The sequence below is a fragment of the Triturus cristatus genome, chromosome 2_2 (genome assembly GCF_964204655.1).
Source record: "Triturus cristatus chromosome 2_2, aTriCri1.1, whole genome shotgun sequence".
In the NCBI taxonomy this organism is placed as follows: domain Eukaryota; kingdom Metazoa; phylum Chordata; class Amphibia; order Caudata; family Salamandridae; genus Triturus; species Triturus cristatus.
In genome coordinates this window covers 663,082,525-663,101,878 of record NC_140582.1, presented here as the reverse complement: position 1 = coordinate 663,101,878, position 19,354 = coordinate 663,082,525, and the positions used below count along the sequence as shown (strand labels likewise).

The 19,354-nt window shown below is 43.6% G+C and overlaps 1 long non-coding RNA gene across 1 annotated transcript in view; it reads right to left on the bottom strand.

Moving 5' to 3' along the window:
- The window catches only part of LOC146862626 (uncharacterized), a 145,782-nt gene extending 137,472 nt beyond the window's left edge, over window positions 1-8,310 (bottom strand). Inside the window, exon 1 of the long non-coding RNA XR_014978491.1 lies at window positions 5,896-8,310. This is a non-coding gene — a long non-coding RNA (uncharacterized LOC146862626). The remainder of the gene's footprint in view (window positions 1-5,895) is intronic.
- Window positions 8,311-19,354: the final 11,044 nt, after the last annotated feature.

Below are 19,354 nucleotides of genomic sequence, written 5' to 3'. Positions count from 1 at the left end.
GCCACAAAATGATTACTATTTTTTTTTTTAAAGGGGCTGGGTGCACGAATCCAGACGAAAAAAAAGCAAGACATGGGGCGTATTCTCAAGGACTTATAGCAGAGTTATCAGCACTTTAGCAGAGCAAAAGAATTATCATCCCTTTCTCAACCTTGTGAAAACTGCCAATATTGTCAGTTTCTCAGCGATAGCTTCAGCAAAAAACATTGCCACCAATGTGAGCAACACCTAACGCTAATGATATGCAGAATAGATGTTCCCGTGCAAAAAAAACACAAAAACACCACTTCCTGATAATTTGAACGACCAGCCAAATCAGCGATGCGATCTAAAAACAGGCGATAGGCCGCGTTAGCAGTAAGAATTTGACATCTGCCTTTTACTGGTGTAAAGCAGGACGACTACCTACAGTATGAAAGGGAGCCCAGCCCAGAGCCACATCTGAAGACCAACACATGTCATAGAGCTACTCATTATGCAGCTCCAACACCCAAGAAGGCAACAACACCCACTGCCACCACCCCCAGTACCTCCCCCGGACCACCCCCCCTACTACCACCGAGGCAGCGCAGAACAGAACAGCGGACCTTCTGAAAACGGCATGGCTACTCACCCACACAATAGATGAATGTTGGGAGACGTGGAAACCAAGTATGTGTGAAGGAGGAAAGTCACTCATCAATAACAATGCACACAATGCCAAGTGTAGCGGTGATGTTCTGGACAGACTCACTAGGCAGAGCACAGACCTCTCCATGTGTACATATACTGCTGGTGCTTGTACAGTTGTGGACAGTGGACGCAACCATGTTACCTCAGGCAGTGGGGAAGATCTTGGTCATGTAGTTGTGTCGTCCCCTCCTGTAAGCGGAAGCGGAAGCTGAGTGGGCTGGTCCAACGTACGCCACTCCAGCGTAGGAGTGTGAATAAATAGGCTGGGGCTCTGGGTGTGGTTCACTTCTGGGAAGGCCAACGCATCTGCCAGAGCAGCGGCCCTCACCCTGCCAAGAGGCCGCCGCCATGACCGCCGGCCTCCTCGACACAGACCCCCTGCGAACCCAGCGGCAGAGCAAAACAGAGTTATGTCTGTACAGACTACTGCCTTCGATGTACACTGCGGACAGCAGGGCTCACAATTCAGACCGAGTCGTGATTGCAGATGAAGCAGTCCAGTAGGCAAGAGACATTGCTCCAAGTGTGGCCCACCCAGACCACGCATCATAGCAGGCTGTGCACAAGCTGAGTGCGTCAGGTGCTACTAACTCAGTGCACCACAAGTCATCGCCACGTAGCCTTATTAAGGCAGAATTCAATAGACAAAAGACATTGCTACCAGTGCGGCCCGCCCGGACCACGCATCATCGCAGGCTACGCACCTGCTGAATGCTTCTGGTGCCACTAACTGTGCAGCTGAACTCAATGCCACGTGGCTGTGGGCTCTTTCTGACCTCTGCCTCTGGCCTACACTGCGGACAGCAGGACTCACAATTCACATTGAGTCCCGATTACAGATGGTGCAGTCCAGTAGGCAACAGACATGGCTCCCAGTGGCCCCTCCCGGACCACGCATCATCACTGGCTGTGCACACGCTGAATGCTTCAGGTGCCACTAACTCAGTGCACCACAAGTCACCGCCACGTGGCCTTATTGACGCAGAATTCATTAGGCAAAAGACATTGCTCCCAGTGTGGCCCGCCCTGACCACACATCATCACTGGCTCGGCACACGCTGAGAGCTTCAGGTGCCACTATTTCTGTGCAGCTCAAGTTAACGACAGGTGGCTGTTGGCCCTTGCTGACCGCTGCCTCCGGCCTACACTGCGGTTAGCAGGGCTGACAATTTAGATAGAGTCACGATTGCAGGTGACGCAGTCCAGTAGGCAACAGACATTGCTACCATTGCGGCCCGCCCGGACCACGCATCATCGCTGGCTGCGCACAAGTTGAGTGCTTCAGGTGCCACTAACTCTGTACAGCTCAAGTCAATGCCACGTGCCTGTGGGCCCTTGCTGACCACTGCCTCCGGCCTACACTGCAGTCAGCAGGGCTCACAATTCAAATTCAGTCTTGATTCATTAATTTCAGAGTCCAGTAGGCAACAAACTATAACGTCCCTAAACCTACACATTTCGATAATGTATTCCATAAATATCTCCTCTTTTGTTCCATATGCCTACACTGCGGGCAGCAGGGCTCACAATTTTAATTGAGTCTTGATTTATTAAGACTCAATTGTACTCTATGTCCTCGGATTTTGTCAAGAGGAAGTGACAAATAGCACTCCTCGATGTCTGTGCTGACTACTGCCTTCCATCTACACTGCGGACAGCAAGGCTCACAATTCAGATTGAGTCGCGACCTCTATGATAACACGTGTTCGTGTCACGCTGTTGCCAGTTATTATGCCGTATGAGACCCGTTTTGTTATTATAGAGAACGCACTTTCGGGTGTTACTGACAGCTGCGTGTTCTAAATTTTAGGACCACTGTGTGCTTTGGGGCCGCGAATTTTGGATGTCCTTATGATCTGTTCTAAGATACTGTTTCTTGGTACTGTCTATACTTGTCTCCTCAGAACCAAGGGGAGCGGTTGTTCTTACTTTCTTTTACTCAACATAAAATATAAACCTTTGGAAGATCTATTTATTTTCAAGAGATATTTGGACTATTTCTAATTGGGCAATCCGAGTAGGTGGTGATACATCTTAATGGTCTTTCTGGGACAATTTCGGTTGTATCCATTTCTTTGACTTTTGAGCAAGCCCTGACGAAGTTCCCGTGGCACTAGGGAATGAAATGCGTTGGCTGGGTGCCTTTAATAAAAGGAACATTTTTGGGACTACGTATGTGTCCTGACTGACTTCAATCAGAGTGAACCTTCCTTTTTGTGGACTCACATTGCATTGTGCTGTTGACTGTGCATGCAGCCATGTTACCGCTGGCATTGGGGAAGACCTCAGTTATGTAACTTTGTCTGGGTCATTCTATGAGTACATGGGTAGAGACTGGGTGATTAGAGTACTGCAAGGAGAGTGTATGGTGAATTTGTAAGTTTTTGGGGATTGGCGGAGTAATTGGATAAGTACATATGTTGGGGGAGCGTAACCCCTGAGCACAAGCCTGGCTTTAACTGGCTGCCAACCAGTGGCAACCCCAGCGGAGTGTCAGGATTGCAAACCAAGCCTCGGGAGAACTGACGCTACACATGGAGCGTGAGTAGGCACCGCGCCGGTTCTTGAGGCACCTGCCTTCTTTGCTACGGGATCTCTACAGCCTTTGCTCTAGTACCCTAGGTTCCCACCCTCTAAAATCTGGGCCACCGGCTAGCGGGAATACCGCACGGAGGCCTGGAAATCCGAGTCCAGGAGCTTGGAATTCTCATTGTGGTATACTGCATTCTCATTCAGTGGATACCCTCCCAGGTCATTGATCTCTGGATCAAGGAATTCTGACTGTTGGATCCCCGGAGTCCCTTTGACTGAATCCCCTAAAGCGAGCTGCTGGGTCCATGGAGCACCAGTAATAAAAGGTCCAGAATCCTGTCTGCAAAATATTCCCAGTCCAACAGCTGGATCATTGACATAAGTCAGATAGAATATACGGAATTCTGTAATCTTAAGCCGAGTCGCAGAGCCGGCGTACGCCAGTTATGGGTGCAACTAGAGCCAAATTTCGGGGGAGGGTGATAAAAATTTCAGGGGGTGGCTTATTCTTCCAGTCATAGGCAGAGTGGAGATGCAGGGGCTCTAAGAAGGGGTGAAAACACAACAAAGCCTCATTAACAGGTAAATGGTCTTTTAAAGACCTGTGAAGTCCTCAGGTGCCGCGTTGAGAGTGCGTTCACACTAGGGGGCAGTGCTGAGAGCCGCGCACCCAGCGCATACACACTAAGGGGTCGCGCTGAGAGCCGCGCTCCCAGCGCGTTCACACAAGAGGGCTGTGATGAGCACCACGTTAGGATTGCCACTCCAAACCTTTCTAAAAAAAAAACAGTCCACTTCTTGAATGTTCTTAATAATCATTAGGATGAAGGTCTGCGTGTTCCCCCTTGCTTTGTCCACTTCTGGCCCTGGGGACCCCATCCCCGGGGCCTGGCTTCTTCATTGGGGAACGTGGGGGGAGCCCCACTGCCCCCAAGGTCCCACTGGCTCCCCTCCTCCTGCGGCAACCGGCATTGCTTTTAGGCAAGGAGAGCTGCTTACATGCAGCGCCCCTTGCACAAAAGCAATCCTGCTTTGCTTCATTGAAGCGAGAGCACGATCTCCTGCTTTCGCTTCAATGAAGCAAAGCAGGGTTTGCTAAGACAGGGCGGGAGATGTGCTTCCAACCTGTCATAGCAAACAACAATGTCCCGGGGGTAGGCTCCCCGGGACATTGCAGGAGCCGGCCCGGGGGGGGGGTGGCGGTCCCAAGGGCCATCAAGGGCACCAGGAGGGGGGCTGCGCGGCCCCCTCCCTCTATTTTCTAAGCCTCGGGGAGGTGGTGGTCCCCGGGGCTTCAGGGGGCCTGCGAGGTACCCCTGCATATTTAATTAAAGCCCCGAGGCCCCCCTATAATTTCAACACAAGCCCCGGGGAGGTGGCGGTCCCGGGGCTGCGTAAGTGCCATGTGCCCTCCCACACCTAATTTACATTGCCCTGGGGAGGAGGCAGTCCATGGGGCTGCGGTGGCCCCGCAGGCCCCTGAAATATAAATATAGGATTGCTCCCAGAACCTGGCCCTCCCCGGGGCTCATTTAAATAAAGTAGGGGAGCTCCCGCTTCATTTAAAAAAAGAATTTCTTCTGGATTTGCATTCGGACGTTAAAAAAAAAAAATACTGTCCCTGAGCAGGCCTAGGGGGTCAGGGTGTTTCTACACTGCCCCCTTTTATTCGTTTTAACCCCTTGAGTGCCCATGACGAGATGGTCTCGTCATGGGCCGCGGTTGCGCTGTGCCCATGACGAGACTATCTCGTCATGAACCCCGCCGGCTAATTCAACGCCCGGCACAGGGCGGGGAAAGGGCGGGGCACACAAGGGGTTAAATATTTTTTCGACTCGAGTCACAAGATTGCTGTCAACACTTCCTGGTTTGGAGTGTTGGCAGCCAATCACAGTGAAGCTCGTGGTCGTGGCAGCCAATCACAGTGAAGCGTATGGTCAGGAGGGTGCGCGAACCCACCGCTGCCCCAGATATCAAAACTTTTATTTTTTGAATTTCTCAGCAACTACTGAATGGATTTACACCATTTAAACAAAAGTCGCTTTCTGATTCAAGCACTACCTTTTTGCCAAATTTGGTGCAATTCCGTTCAGCAGTTAGGGCTGTAGCATTGGCTAAAGTTTCTTAGGGGAAATTGATTTTTTTACTTTTATTTTTTGAATTTCTCAACAACTACTGAACGGATTTGCACCATTTAAAAAAAATGTCGCTTTCTGAACCAAGCTCTACCTTTTTGCCAAATTTGGTATAATTCCGTTCAGCAATTTGGGCTGTAGCCTGTTATAAAATTTCCTATAGAAATTAACATGGAAAAACACTTTTTGGGACCCCCCTTTTTTCTCAGCCCCCGCTTGACAAATCACCCCCAAACTTTCAGGATAGGAGCGGACCTGGATAGACCTTTTTTTTGAGAATTTCGCAAAGATTCGTCCAACGACGCCAAAGTTATTAGCAAATAGAAAGAACTAAACTACCTACTGGTGACCGTCAGTATGTAATATATATATATAAATATATGAGAAACAAGCCTCCGAGCACATGGAGCCCCCGACCCTACAGGGCGGCCTCAGAACAATGGTTCAAGGAGCAGCCCATCAATTTGTCATCTCACAAGGAACAAGATGAGGCCCAATACTGGAGGTAAAGCATTTATTCGTGGCACAGCTGTGCATCAAGTCTCATAATCCTTACTTGTTTCGGCGTTGCTTAGCTTGGTCACAAGTAGAGACAGTTTAAAAGCAAAATGCGTTCACGCGCTTTTTATATCCTTAAAGTCACATGACAGTTCCTTTTAAAATACATTTCCCAGAATGCATGTTAGCAGTAGTTCAAATATACGACATGGAACATCAATAGATCCTCATATCTTTGGATGTTTAAAATTCATTCTTTGTAAATGCATTAAAGTCACTGTGGAAACTTTACTCACGCCGTCATGTGATTGTTCATTTACAGAAAGTTCTCACATTATATGATGGCCAATGAAAAATGCTCCTACTCCGGAACAATAAGAACGGGATGTAATCCCCTCTGAATCCCTTCCTCAGCCGTCGCAATTCAGCTACATTAGCATACTCCTCACTGGGCGTGCGACTGGCGAGTGGGTCATGCTCCTGATTTCATGAGAAACAAGCCTCAGAGCACATGGAGCCCCCGACTCTACAGGGCAGCCTCAGAAGAATGGGCACGGAGTAGCCCATCAATTTGTCATCTGATGAGGAACAAGATGAGGCCCAATACTGGAGGTAAAGCATTTATTCGTGGCACAGCTGTGCATCAAGTCTCATAATCCTTACGCGTTTTGTCGTTGCTTGCCTTGGGCACAGGTAGAGACAGTTCAAAAGTAAAATGTTTTCATGCACGTTTTTTATATCCTTAAAGTCACATGACAGTTCCTTTTAACATACATTTCCCAGAATGCATCTTACCAGTAGTTCAAATATACGACATGGAACATCAATAGATCCTCATATCTTTGGATGTTTAAAATTCATTCTTTGTAAATGCATTAAAGTCACTGTGGAAACTTTACTCACGCCGTCATGTGATTGTTCATTTACAGAAAGTTCTCACATTATATGATGGCCAATGAGAAACGCTCCTCCTCTGGAACAATAAGAACGGGATGTAATCCCCTCTGAATCCCTTCCTCAGCCGTCGCAATTCAGCTACATTAGCATAATCCTCTCTGGAAGTGAGAGTGGTGAGTGGGTCATGCTCCTGATTTCATGAGAAACAAGCCTCTGAGCACATTGAGCCGCCGACACTACAGGGCAGCCTCAGAACAATGGGCACGCAGCAGCCCATCAGTTTGTCATCTGACGAGGAACAAGATGAGGCTCAATACCGGAGGTAAAGCATTTATTTGTGGCACACCTGTGCATCAAGTCTCATAATCCTTACGCGTTTTGGCGTTGCTTGCCTTGGGCACAGGTAGAGACAGTTTAAAAGTAAAATGCGTTTATGCGCGCTTTTTATATCCTTAAAGTCACATGGCAGTTCCTTTTAAAATACATTTCCCAGAACGCATGTTACCAGTAGTTCAAATATACGGCATGGAACCTCAATATATCCTCATATCTTTGGATGTTTAAAATTAATTCTTTGTAAATGCATTAAAGTCACTGTGGAAACTTTACTCACGCCGTCCTGTTATTGTTCATTTACAGCAAGTTCTCACATTATATGATGGCCAATGAGAAACGCTCCTCCTCTGGAACGATCAGAACGGGAGGTAATCCCCTCTGAATCCCTCCCTCAGCCATCGCAATTCAGCTACATTAGCATACTCCTCTCTGGTCGTGCGACTGGCGAGTGTGTCATGCTCCCGATTTCATGAGAAACAAGCCTCCGAGCACATGGAGCCCCCGACCTTACAGGGCAGCCTCAGAACAATGGGCATGGAGCAGCCCATCAATTTGTCATATGACAAGGAACAAGATGAGGCCCAATACCGGAGGTAAAGCATTTTTTCGTGACACACCTGTGCATCAAGTCTCATAATCCTTGCGCGTTTCGGCGTTGCTTGCCTTGGTCACAGGTGGAGACAATTTAAAAGCAAAATTCGTTCATGCGCACTTTTTATATCCTTAAAGTCACTTGACAGTTCCTTTTAAAATACATTTCCCAGAATGAATGTACCAGTAGTTCAAATATACGGCATGGAACCTCAATAGATCCTCATATCTTTGAATGTTTAAAATTCATTCTTTGTAAATGCATTAAAGTCACTGTGAAAACTTTACTCACGCTGTCATGTGATTGTTAATTTACAGCAAGTGCTCACATTATATGATGGCCAATGAGAAACGCTGCTCCTTCGGAAAGATCAGAACAGGAGATAATCCCCTCTGAATTCCTTCCTCATATGTCGCAGTTCAGCTACATTAGCATACTCCTCTCTGGGCGTTCGACTGACGAGTGGGTCATGCTCCCGATTTCATGAGAAACAAGCCTCCAAGCACATGGAGCCCCTGACCCTACAGGGCGGCCTCAGAACAATGGGCACAGAGTAGCCCATCAATTTGTCATCTGACAAGGAACAAGATGAGGCCCAATACCTGAGGTAAAGCATTTATTCTTTGCACAGCAGCGCATCAAGTCTCATAATCCTTACACGTTTTGGTGTTGATTGCCTTGGTCACATATAGAGACAGTTTAAAAGCAAAATACGTTCATGCAAGCTTTTTATATCCTTAAAGTCACATGACAGTTCCTTTTAAAATACATTTCCCAGAATGCATGTTACCAGTAGTTCAAATATACAGCATGTAACCTCAATAGAGTCTCATATCTTTGGACGTTTAAAATTAATTCTTTATAAATGCATTAAAGTCACTGTGGAAACTTTACTGACGCCGTCATGTGATTGTTAAATTACAGCAAGTTCTCACATTATATGATGGCCAATGAGAAACGCTCCTCCTCCGGAAAGATCAGAACGGGAGGTAATCCCCTCTGAATCCCTTCCTCAGCCATCGCAATTCAGCTACATTAGCATACTCCTCTCTGGGCGTGCGACTGGCGAGTGGGTCATGCTCCCGATTTCATGAGAAACAAGCCTCCGAGCACACGGAGCCCATAAATATTGATATTTAAGTGGGTTTATAAATGTTTGTAGTTAAAGATTTTTTTTATACTATTATAAATGTAGGTAATTATTTGGGGGGTGAATTGCAAATATTTTAGGGATTTATGTGTTTAGTTTTTAATTTAAACATGTTTATATAATATTTTATGTTTATTTTAAATAATTGATTTACATAAAAAGTTTTTATATTTATTAATTATATTGTAATTATTATTGTAGCCAATATTGTGTGAATTGACTTTATATACTATATGTTTTTTCCTGATATTTGTGTTTTCAATATAAATAACAATCAATATTTTTAACAATGATTTTTTAGTAAAGTATAGGAAGTCGATATTTTTGTTAACAATATTTATTTTTCAATATTTTTGTGCTTCAATATTGCATGGTAAAAATAGAACAAAATAGGATTTGACATTGAAATGTGGCTTTTGGTTAAGGAAGTGCAAGAATTTGAGAACGAAAAAAGAAGGTGAGCAACAGTTCTTTTGTGTTTTCTTAAGATAATAATACCTAAGTATGTACAGTCTCACAGTTTGATCCACACGTGTGGCAATAAATTCCACGGCTGAAGGCATCCAGTGCATCTGAAACATTTAGCTTTTTGAGTGCATAGGCACTATCAGTCACCAGGTGTTGGGCTTCCATAAGAGACTTGGGCACATACTCTGGACAATAAAATGGAAAAAGTCAGTCTAAAAACAGTTGGAGAACTGTTGCAAGATTGTGGGATTCAGTGAGGTCATGAAGACCAGGATATTCCAATTGAAAAGAAAAATATTGAAAATAACTGCAGAAAATCCCTTGCTTATGAAAAATGTATCTATTTCTAGATTTGAGGTACTGAACAGTTCAACCAAAAAATGAGTTGCTTTTTATTAGTAAGCATGACATAATTTGCTAAACTTCTTACTTTTGAATTTTAGAGAACCAATTTATTTGTTTGGAATGCAACAAAATGTATCCAGCTATATTATGTGTTGCTGTTTTAAATGTATCATTATTGCCTGACTGAAATTTAGAAGTACTGTACAGCAAAACACTATCCACATTCTTTAGCTGACCTCCTTCTGCTCATTACATATTTTAAATTTTCCCACCTAACCTTGCCTGGGACTTTGTGTACAACTACTTGGATTCAAATTCAAGACTGCACGAAGGATTAAGAAAGGGAGAATAACTTGCTGTCACAAAACCAGGTCTTATATCCCTATAAAAGAATCCTAAAATGGCAAGGGCTTGTTTCACAAAGGTTTTGCTATAGGTAGGTGTAACTTACTCTTGCAGTACACCTGGATTACTCCTGAGGAGTAAGCTAGACATATTCAGGCTTATTTACGGAATTCAAGAGTAAGCCAGGAGTATGTGCAAATTACTGGCCCTTATATCTTGCTCACCCAAGAACATTAGGTCCAAGTCCTGCCACTCAAGCTTACAGGTACAATTGAAGCAGTGGGGGATGGTGTTTGCACTGTGCATATCCTTGTGTCATGTAGTTCCTAGGAGTCCCCCAGGACCTGCGCTTTTTGGATGACCTAAACTGAGGGCTTGGTGTCCCAACTGCCTCCGGACACCCTCATAGGAAATGTCAGCCATTAGACCAGCTAGCTCTACAGTGCCACTACCACGCCCCTGTATTCTACAGTGGTGTAGGTAGTTTCTGGCAACCACTGAACATGACAACTCTGATTCCTCAGGGATCGTGGAAATCAGTACAGTACATTTCGCTCAGACACTTGTTCTTGCTTTCTCTCAGAAAATACACAGGATGGTGATTAGGACGTTTCAATAAGTATTTATTGGTCCAGCGACAGCCTTGTGTAAAACATATGTGTTGCGACAATCAGGAGACAGAAGCATACTAAAGAGATTGCTAGTGTCAATATCGTAAATAGTAAATGCATTTCTACCATAGTACTAATAAGATGAACAGAAACACTTCAGATAAAAACAGTAGCATTGGCATATTCCTAAAATGCGCACCCTAAGTAATTTTGCTAAAATGTACCTAGCCGAACCTCGATGTGTAGGTGTCTGTATGTATCACTATGTGTATTTGTAGCCAAGAAACCCCTAGGGATGAACCAGCCCCCTCACCTGATGGTTTAGAATGAATGACCCCATCTCTGCATCAAAGTTGACAGCCCACAAGGGATGTCAGACCTCTCTGTGTCCAAGATTAGGCATGCGGGACAGCCGTCTCAGCTTGGAAGGAATTCTCCTCTAATTTGTAGGGAGAGAGAGTTTTTTTTTTACAAAAGTGGTCACTCCAGGGTATTTTCTGGAATCAATATGTTTTTAAAACAACCATGGTTGTTTTGAAAACAATCATAAATGATTTGAAAAAAAGCAATCACTGATGCTTTTCTAACCAAATGTGATCATGCACAGCTGGCTGTTGGCCAAGGATGAAAAAAAGTGGTGACCCGCATACAGAATAATTTTACCATGCCTGCAGACATGTATCTACCTCAGCTACAGGGATTCAGATAGAAGACTTCAAACACATACTTTGTACTTTTGCAATGACTTATGCTCAGAAAGGAGAGGACAGAGAGAAAAGAACATCTACACATTCACGGAAATAATAATCACCTAGGATGGTGTGAAAACCAACCCCCTGGCCAAAGGGCTGGTAAGGGTCCCCCGGGATAGATCAGGTGACGGCTTCAGAACAGGATTCAGGACAGGATAGATGACCTCTCTAACACTGACGCTTGAGTAGCACCCCTCTCGGACACTCTCTTCCTCGAGATTCTTCCGTGATCTTCTTATAAATCAATAAATTTAGGATCGATGGTTCTACATTCGATTCTTCATCACCATCTCTCGTTACTCCAACAGCATTCCGAGCTCTGCAGCATTCAGCAAATCTCTGTCTGATCACACTAACTAAGACTACCTCAATTATACCCTTCGATATATAGCTCTTCACTCTGCTGGGGCCCATCGTGGAAGAGTTTAGCAGGCTTCTGCTAGTGATAACTGAGTCTTGTCAGAGGATGGTACTGAGTTCTATTCGTGTTGATTTAATGTGCTTTGGTGAAACAAAATGAATATGCACACACTTCCACACAAGAAGGAGTTTGTGTGCTTTTTGGGTGACCTTGGGTCATTCTTTGGCTGCTTTGCGTCTTTAATATATAATCTATTTTAATAGTGCCAGGTATGTTAGTTTGTACCTTTTAATGCATACTTTAGCGTATATGTAAGAAATTATTGAAATCATATAAAAGAAATTAACAGAAAATGAACAAACAAAACCAAGTAGTGAAAGGCAAAAAGTGTGCTCCGAGAAAACAAAAAAACATGAGTTTAAAAGTTCATAGGTATGATAATCCCGAGCTTCTTCCTGAGTTAGGCTGAGTAGGGTTGTTTGTATATGTTGTCACCTTAAATACATATAACATGGCTCTTTTTCATTTAGGACACGATGCACTTTTTTGTCGTCTATATCTGCATGTTACTTCTAATATAAAATACAAAGATATCTATATTGTGGTGTGATGCTCTTTTTTATCTGAATATCAGCACTCATTGTTTACAGCTATTATTGCTGATACAATTACCATCTTCATGACTGATGATTCCAATGAGAAACATTGTTTTTTTTAACATATATTTCATACCCTCGTTCCCATGGGAGTAAGGATTGTCCTTGTAAGATTTAAAAATGCATGCACTAGCATGCCACTGCTAACAAGAATTGGCAAAGGCAAGAGATGAAGCTTTTTAAGCCACATCCTGTTGCCTTTGCCAATGCTTATTTTGTCTCAGTCACAACAGCAGTATTACTAGTCTCTAGTTTTAATATAGTGCTTTTTTCCTGCAGTTTTGCCATTTCTTTGCTTTCAGACTTTCAACAGCACATGACACTCAGCTCCAGCAAATGCTCAATTCTCTAACATTCTGACTCTATTAAAGAGTGACAAACATTAGGTATTGTGGGAACATTTTAATGAGTTATATCGAGGCTTTGAAAAACATGAACATATTGATTACTGCATAAGAGGAAAGCTGGGTTGCTGGCGATTGCTTATGCCCTGTGAGGGAATGCCTCACTTTGCATGTTCACCCCCACATTTGTGGACTGATGCTGCTGGTTTTCCGACTCTGAGAGTGCACTGAGGCCTACTAACCAGACCCCAGTGCCAGTGTTCTTAACCCTTAACCACACAATGTCAAATTGGCTATACCCACTTGGCAAATACTGACTTACTTATAAGTCTCTATTATTTTCTACACAGGGCATATTTTTGGGCAGAGGATCCGCACAGAGCTACAGCACTGGCTGTGCCACCTTGAGTTCTGTAAAGGCTAAAATGGCTCCCAGCCTGCCACTGCAAATTGGAAGAGCAGTGTGTGCACTGCTAGTTCAACTTTGGCATTATTCTGTATATTGTTAAGTAAGACATATATATATATATATATATATATATATATATATATATATATCTTCTTGTTATGTCCTAACAGCAACACTTCTAAATTGTCATTTTGCTGGGCAAAGGTTAGTGACCCCAATGGCTAACACTGGGGTACCGGCTTGCATTTCAGCCTGGCTAACTCCTGAATAGGACTACCTAACTAAGTACTGTAAGATATCAAATTAATTGTGGTCTTTTATTTTGTATGTGTTTCACATGTGCCATTCACAAGCACTAGTTCACGAGCAATAAGTGTGCACTAAGTTATATTTACTGCACCTATAGTTCATAAATGTTGATGCTGCTTTATATCTTTCTGTACTCTGAATTGTTTATATAAATGTAGTAATATGCTTGGTACTTCCTCTTTTTGTTGTTATTCATTAAGGTTGAAATTGGTTCTCTATTAATCCCTTTTAAGACATTGTTGCAGATATCACTATTTCCCAAGTCTCAACTGGGTCTACAGGCAGTGCTGTCTTATCGCATGGGCACGCTTGGCAGTTGCCCGGGGGCCCCACTAGCATAGGGGCCCCATGCTAATCTATGCACATACCAAAATTTACCCAGGACGGGTCCTCCGCACTGTGGATGTGTAGGCAGTGCCCAGTGCACTGCTTTGCCCGGGGGCCTATAATGCTGTTAAGATGGCCCTGTCTACGGGTTCCCCTGTGGTTTGGTTTGTTGCAAGTTGAGATTTGTGTCACTTTTAAAAGGTTAAGCAACTTTTAGAAAGTTGCTACATTATGTCCAGCTAGTCCAGCGGCCTCACAAAGGCCTCAGCACAGAGAAAACATTCTGCCCACCTAGGGAGACATGTGAATGACTCCCAGGCTAAGAAACAAAGGCAGTTGCCTCCTCACCCAGGGCGGCCACTTGTGGTGCTAGCCCAAAAGGTGAGCTTCAAAGGGAAAGCTATATTTAAAGGGCCACCTGCACCAACACTCTCTGGAAGGATGCCTTTTGTTCCTGCAGACAAGTTGGAGACATGAACAAGGAGGGAATACTTGTCCCCGATCCAGTTTTTCCATGGGCGTGTAGCCCACAAGTAGCCATACCTCTAGGGTGGGCAACCGAGCTCCAGACAGCTGAGGAAGGGTCACGACATTATGAAAGTGGCTAGAATAGTGCACTCTGGGATAGGTAGATTCCAAACTTTGCAGGGAATCCTTCACTAGGCGGGAGGGGATCAAGTAGCCCATTGGCTAATGACGGCATGGTCCCCTCAGTGCACTTTCCTTGAATAAATATGTACCCCTGGCACCCTGCTCACCAGATCACTCTTGACATGAAGAAAGAACTGAAGAAGTACTCCCTACCGCTCTTGAAAGTGCAAGGAGAGAGGCTGTACTATGGGATGGACTGCACCTGCTGCACTCTGGGACAGTGAAGTTTGGACTGTGCCTGTAGCTCCTGACCCAGGGAATAGTTGATTCCCGGCTTCATCTCATGTCAGCGGCTCAAAGGAGCAGGTGGGTGATTCCCCGGAACCAGCTCCAGGGACATAAGAGTACAACAGCTGAAAGAGCCCAAACCAAGAAGTTAGTAGCAACCGCAGACGTTTTGCCACTACCTGTAGCCGGTTGCATAAAAAGACAAATTTGCGATAATTAAAATCTGCATCCATATCTGCTGGACCTAGGAGTACTGTCAGAGACCAGATTCATTGCACTCAAGGGACACTAGCTCCCACCTAATCATTTTGCCTCATCTTCTGTGCAACGAGAACAGTAGCCCAGCATACACTGGCCTGCTACTGCTAATGCAATGACTATGAGGGTCTTCGATCGCTGTGGCCAGAGTCACCCTACATCACCCAAGTACCAAGGGACAACCACAAAGATACCCTCACTGACTGTACCTCAACCATGCATCCATTGAGTGTCTTAAGCCTGCATCCCCATCATCAGGAACACTCTGTTATAGTTTATGGTGGTTATCCTGTAGAGCTTGGACCGTACCCTAAACATACTCTGGTGGACAGGTAACTGGTTACCTATACATCCATCCCGTCAGATTTGGTCACCCAAGCCAGGCCAACTCTCACAAATTTTTCAAAAGTTTATAAACTTTTTGTTAACCAATGTGTGTTTGAGGTTCTTTTTTTTAAAGTATTTAAAAGTTCTAAAATCTGTATCTCCAAAATCCTCAGATGGATTTTGGTCATCAAGATCTCTAAAATTTGATATAAATACGCTCTACTTGTATAAATTGTTGTCATGTCTCTTTCCTGGTGTATGACTGGTTGTTAAATACTTTACACATTGTTACTTTGCTAAGCCTGCTGCTCAAAGCAATAGCTACCCAAGGTTGAGCCCAAGGTTTACAAATGAGCCTGACTGCACCCAAGTCAGTTTTTGCAAGTGTATACCATGATAAGGCCCCAAAGCCATACCATATAATACACCCATATCCTCACCTTTGAGGAATCGGCGGAAAATGTCAAAAACACGAAATTGTTTTTTAAAGTTAATCGTGCTTTTTGCAGAAACAAGTCTAAAACCATAATAGTACACAACTAGCCACAACAGTGCTGGACTTTACGAAGTTAAACGCAACATCTTAGATTAATAGCATACAATATGTGTAGCAAAAACTCACCACCTCAGTGATAAAACATAGAGTTCTGTAATAGAGAGGAGGGGATGGAAAGAGAGGAGCCAGGGAGGAGCCAGCATGCTTTAATAATACACCTATATATCACAGGGCGAGAAACGTATCCTAATCTGCCTTATCCTTGCATATAGCTCAAAATCAGCAAACACAAAGTAAAATGAACACATTTTCATGTTCTGAATTTTGTTAATTTATAGACAGACCCTACAATCTATGAAAGTAGCAACAGTTAAGGTTTAGCGTACGAAAATCAAGCATTCGTAATTTTCTCATTATCTTATTTTACATCATAATAAGTAATAGGCATTTCTCTCAATTGTACAATGATCATTTACCTAATTACCTATAGATTTTGCAGCTAAAGAAAAAATCGTTCTATTACCCTTTCCCACCCAGAAAGTGAAACAACCATTTCCAAAGCATTTTATAAGACAAGAGAATGAATGCATTTCTTAATGCTACCATGGGGTCAAGCTTGCAAATGAAATTATTGATTCTTTTAGTCAATAAAACATTAGGAAGACATATTGTTCTTTAACACATACAGAACTCGGCACCTCTGCTTTATAAAGTTTGACTCACTCCCTTACGAATTTTAGAGCACTGGCATTGTTTGTGTGAGGCAGAAATGCAAACCCACACATTAGAAATGAAGATTGTTTTCCTCACTCCAATAATAAGGATGTTCTATTTGGTGGTGCTGTGAAAAAGAAAATCAGTTTTCCCGAAAATCTATTTCTGATAACTGCATGCTTTTCAGAATACAAGCATCAACAGTAGCATGGAAACATCAAGGGGCAGATTTATGTTGCCTGGCGCATCTCTGCAAATCAGCAGGGATGCGCCAGGAAAGATGCGGCACGGAAGTTTACCCTTGCGCCACCCATGATGTGCCGCATTTACATGGGGCAGGAATAAACAGATGCGTGTCGCTTCTGGGGCGTAAAGTTGGCGCAGTGCTGAAGTAGTGTTGCGTGCGGCACACAACTCTAGCACTCTTCCAACTTGCCCTATCTGTAACGTGGTGCGTCAAGCCTTACGCCTGCTTCAAGCAAGCGCAGGGTTTTGACGCATCAGCGTTGGAAAAGTGACTGAGTCACTTTTCAGGGGCGTGCCTGCGACAGAACGCCCCCCCTGCGTGGAAATGCCCACATGAAACTTGACCCAGGTTTCATGTGGCGCAGGGCTTTACACCGTGATGCATCTCAATAGATGCGCCACGATGTAAATAGGGTGCAACGTGGTGCAGATTTTACGCCGCTGCTGCGTCACTAAAGTGACGCAACAGCGGCGTAAAAGTGGCGCAAGTCCAACATAAATCTGCCCCCATGTGCCTATCTGTGACAATCGTTTTCTATTTTTTTGTATCATGCTAATTTCTGCTTTATTTAGACATTGGTGTCTACTCTCTGCAGATGAAGAGAGCACAAGGGATCGTGATACGGTGTTGTCCGCAACAGGCAACGCTTTAAAACGAGAAGACAGAAATCGCGGTTAGACACTAGGAGAAACCATGTCACTGTTGGGTACAATTAATTGATGGAATGGCCTCTTGGGTGAGGTGATTGGAGGGCCGGCTCTACAAGGCTTCAAAACGAGTTTTCAAATAGTAATGATGCACAGTGTTGGTCGGAATACCTGCTGACTGATTGGTTCACTCTCAGCCCTGCCTCTGTCTGAATCCAGTGCAAGATCTCCAAAAATACAAACAGTCACTTGCTATTTGAATCAGCATTTGAAGCAATTCGATGTTTTAAAATCATTGTTTTAGAATTGAGGTAATACCAGTTGTAATCACCCCCTCTTCCTCGTGTGACAGCAGTGCGCTTTCCTTTGATGATGGATTCTGAAGAGAGGCTACTACGTGAAACTGCTGCTATCGTGAATCACGGGTTTAAGTTCCAAAGCGATATTTCATGTTCTGAGCCGGAAAGATGTTTGTGAAGATGGGTCTGTCGTGATGCGCCCTATACAGATGTGTTAAGTTTGGTGGTATTAGTTATAGGTATACGGCGGCAAGAGAAAATTCACATATACAGTGTTCTAAATTTCTTTTTTTTTGTTTGTTTTTTTTGACGGTGCTAAAAGGTAGGAAGAACCACCGTACTTCCTAGACTTATGGGCAAAAGCCCTAAACAATAGAAATCAATTCTTAGCACACGTAATGATTATGAATAGCTGGTACGTATAGTGTGTTAGCACATATAGACATATACATAAAGCAGAAATTGGTCTTTCTTCTTCTCAGTAGTTCTTTTATTTGTATGCGACTCTCCTTAGTCAGTCTTTAGCAGCCACAAGCCAACACGTGTTTCGTCGCTTGGTGGGAAAGTAGTCCCGCGACTTTTTCAAGGCTGTGTTACATGAAATAAAATAAAGAAACAAAATTGTATATGTAATGTTTAACGCTGTGTACTATAAACAGAAAGTTCACAGCACCCAAGTGACGAGAAAACACCCTTAAAAAATGGGGGCGTGTAGAAAATGTAACTATCTGGTTACAAAACTGTGTCAATTGTAAGGGTAAAACGACAGAACACACGTTGAATATCCGTGAACAAATAAGGTAAGTCTATGATCCTAATAGAGATGGAGAGAGCTGGTAGTAGTGGTTGTGGTGTGAGGTGTTGAGTTATAAACATCGTTTAGAGTGGTACGTCGTGTGTCATTGATCGTAACAATAGCGAGTGAAGTGCCAAGTTTGTGTGTGTTCAAACGGCCCGAAGTGAGTAATTAAACAACTATGGTCAGGTGAGACATTCCTTCCCAGTGTTTGTGTAACACATAATTTGATAGATATATATCTACCTATTTTCAGATTCGATGTATCATCTGAAATCATATAAAGCACAAAATTGGAAAAATGTCAAAACTATTAGTGTCATCTGTTTTTACATATATGTGGTATTATTGGCTAAAATTTAACATACTTAGTAAGCGGTGATACTTCCAAACCGCAGATTGTTTCCGTATTGTCGGCGTCACTCTGTAAAACTCTCGTTGTCTTCACTCAGTGCTAGAAATAAACATAAATGGGGCCCCATTTAATGTGTGGTTGGTAGCATATCTGGGTGAAAAGAATACATTTTAAACGGCCAATAACTTGTAATTTGTAAAGTCTGTTCATAACGAGGATGGTATGTTACCCACCATCTATGAAAACAATTTATTCTTTCGATAGTGGTTGAAAGTATTAGAAAATATACCGTTCTGTTGACTAAGTCTCAACTTAAAAACTGCTATGCGATTCCCACTTAACGGAACGGCTCAGGTCTCCCTCATGAAATATATCGGTGACTCTCATTGCTCGTTTAACTTTTAAAAGAGCCCCACACGTAACGACTCTGTTTGCTAGCGCAATATTTGTCTACTCTCTACGACTATAATAAATAAAGGATATATTCTAAGAGGGTGCTCACCTTATTCCACCGTAGTGCATATATATTTGTGACGCCTGTAAATAGTGCCCGTAGTCGAGTGCGCTAGTTCGCGTTTGGTTGCTTCCGTATTTCAA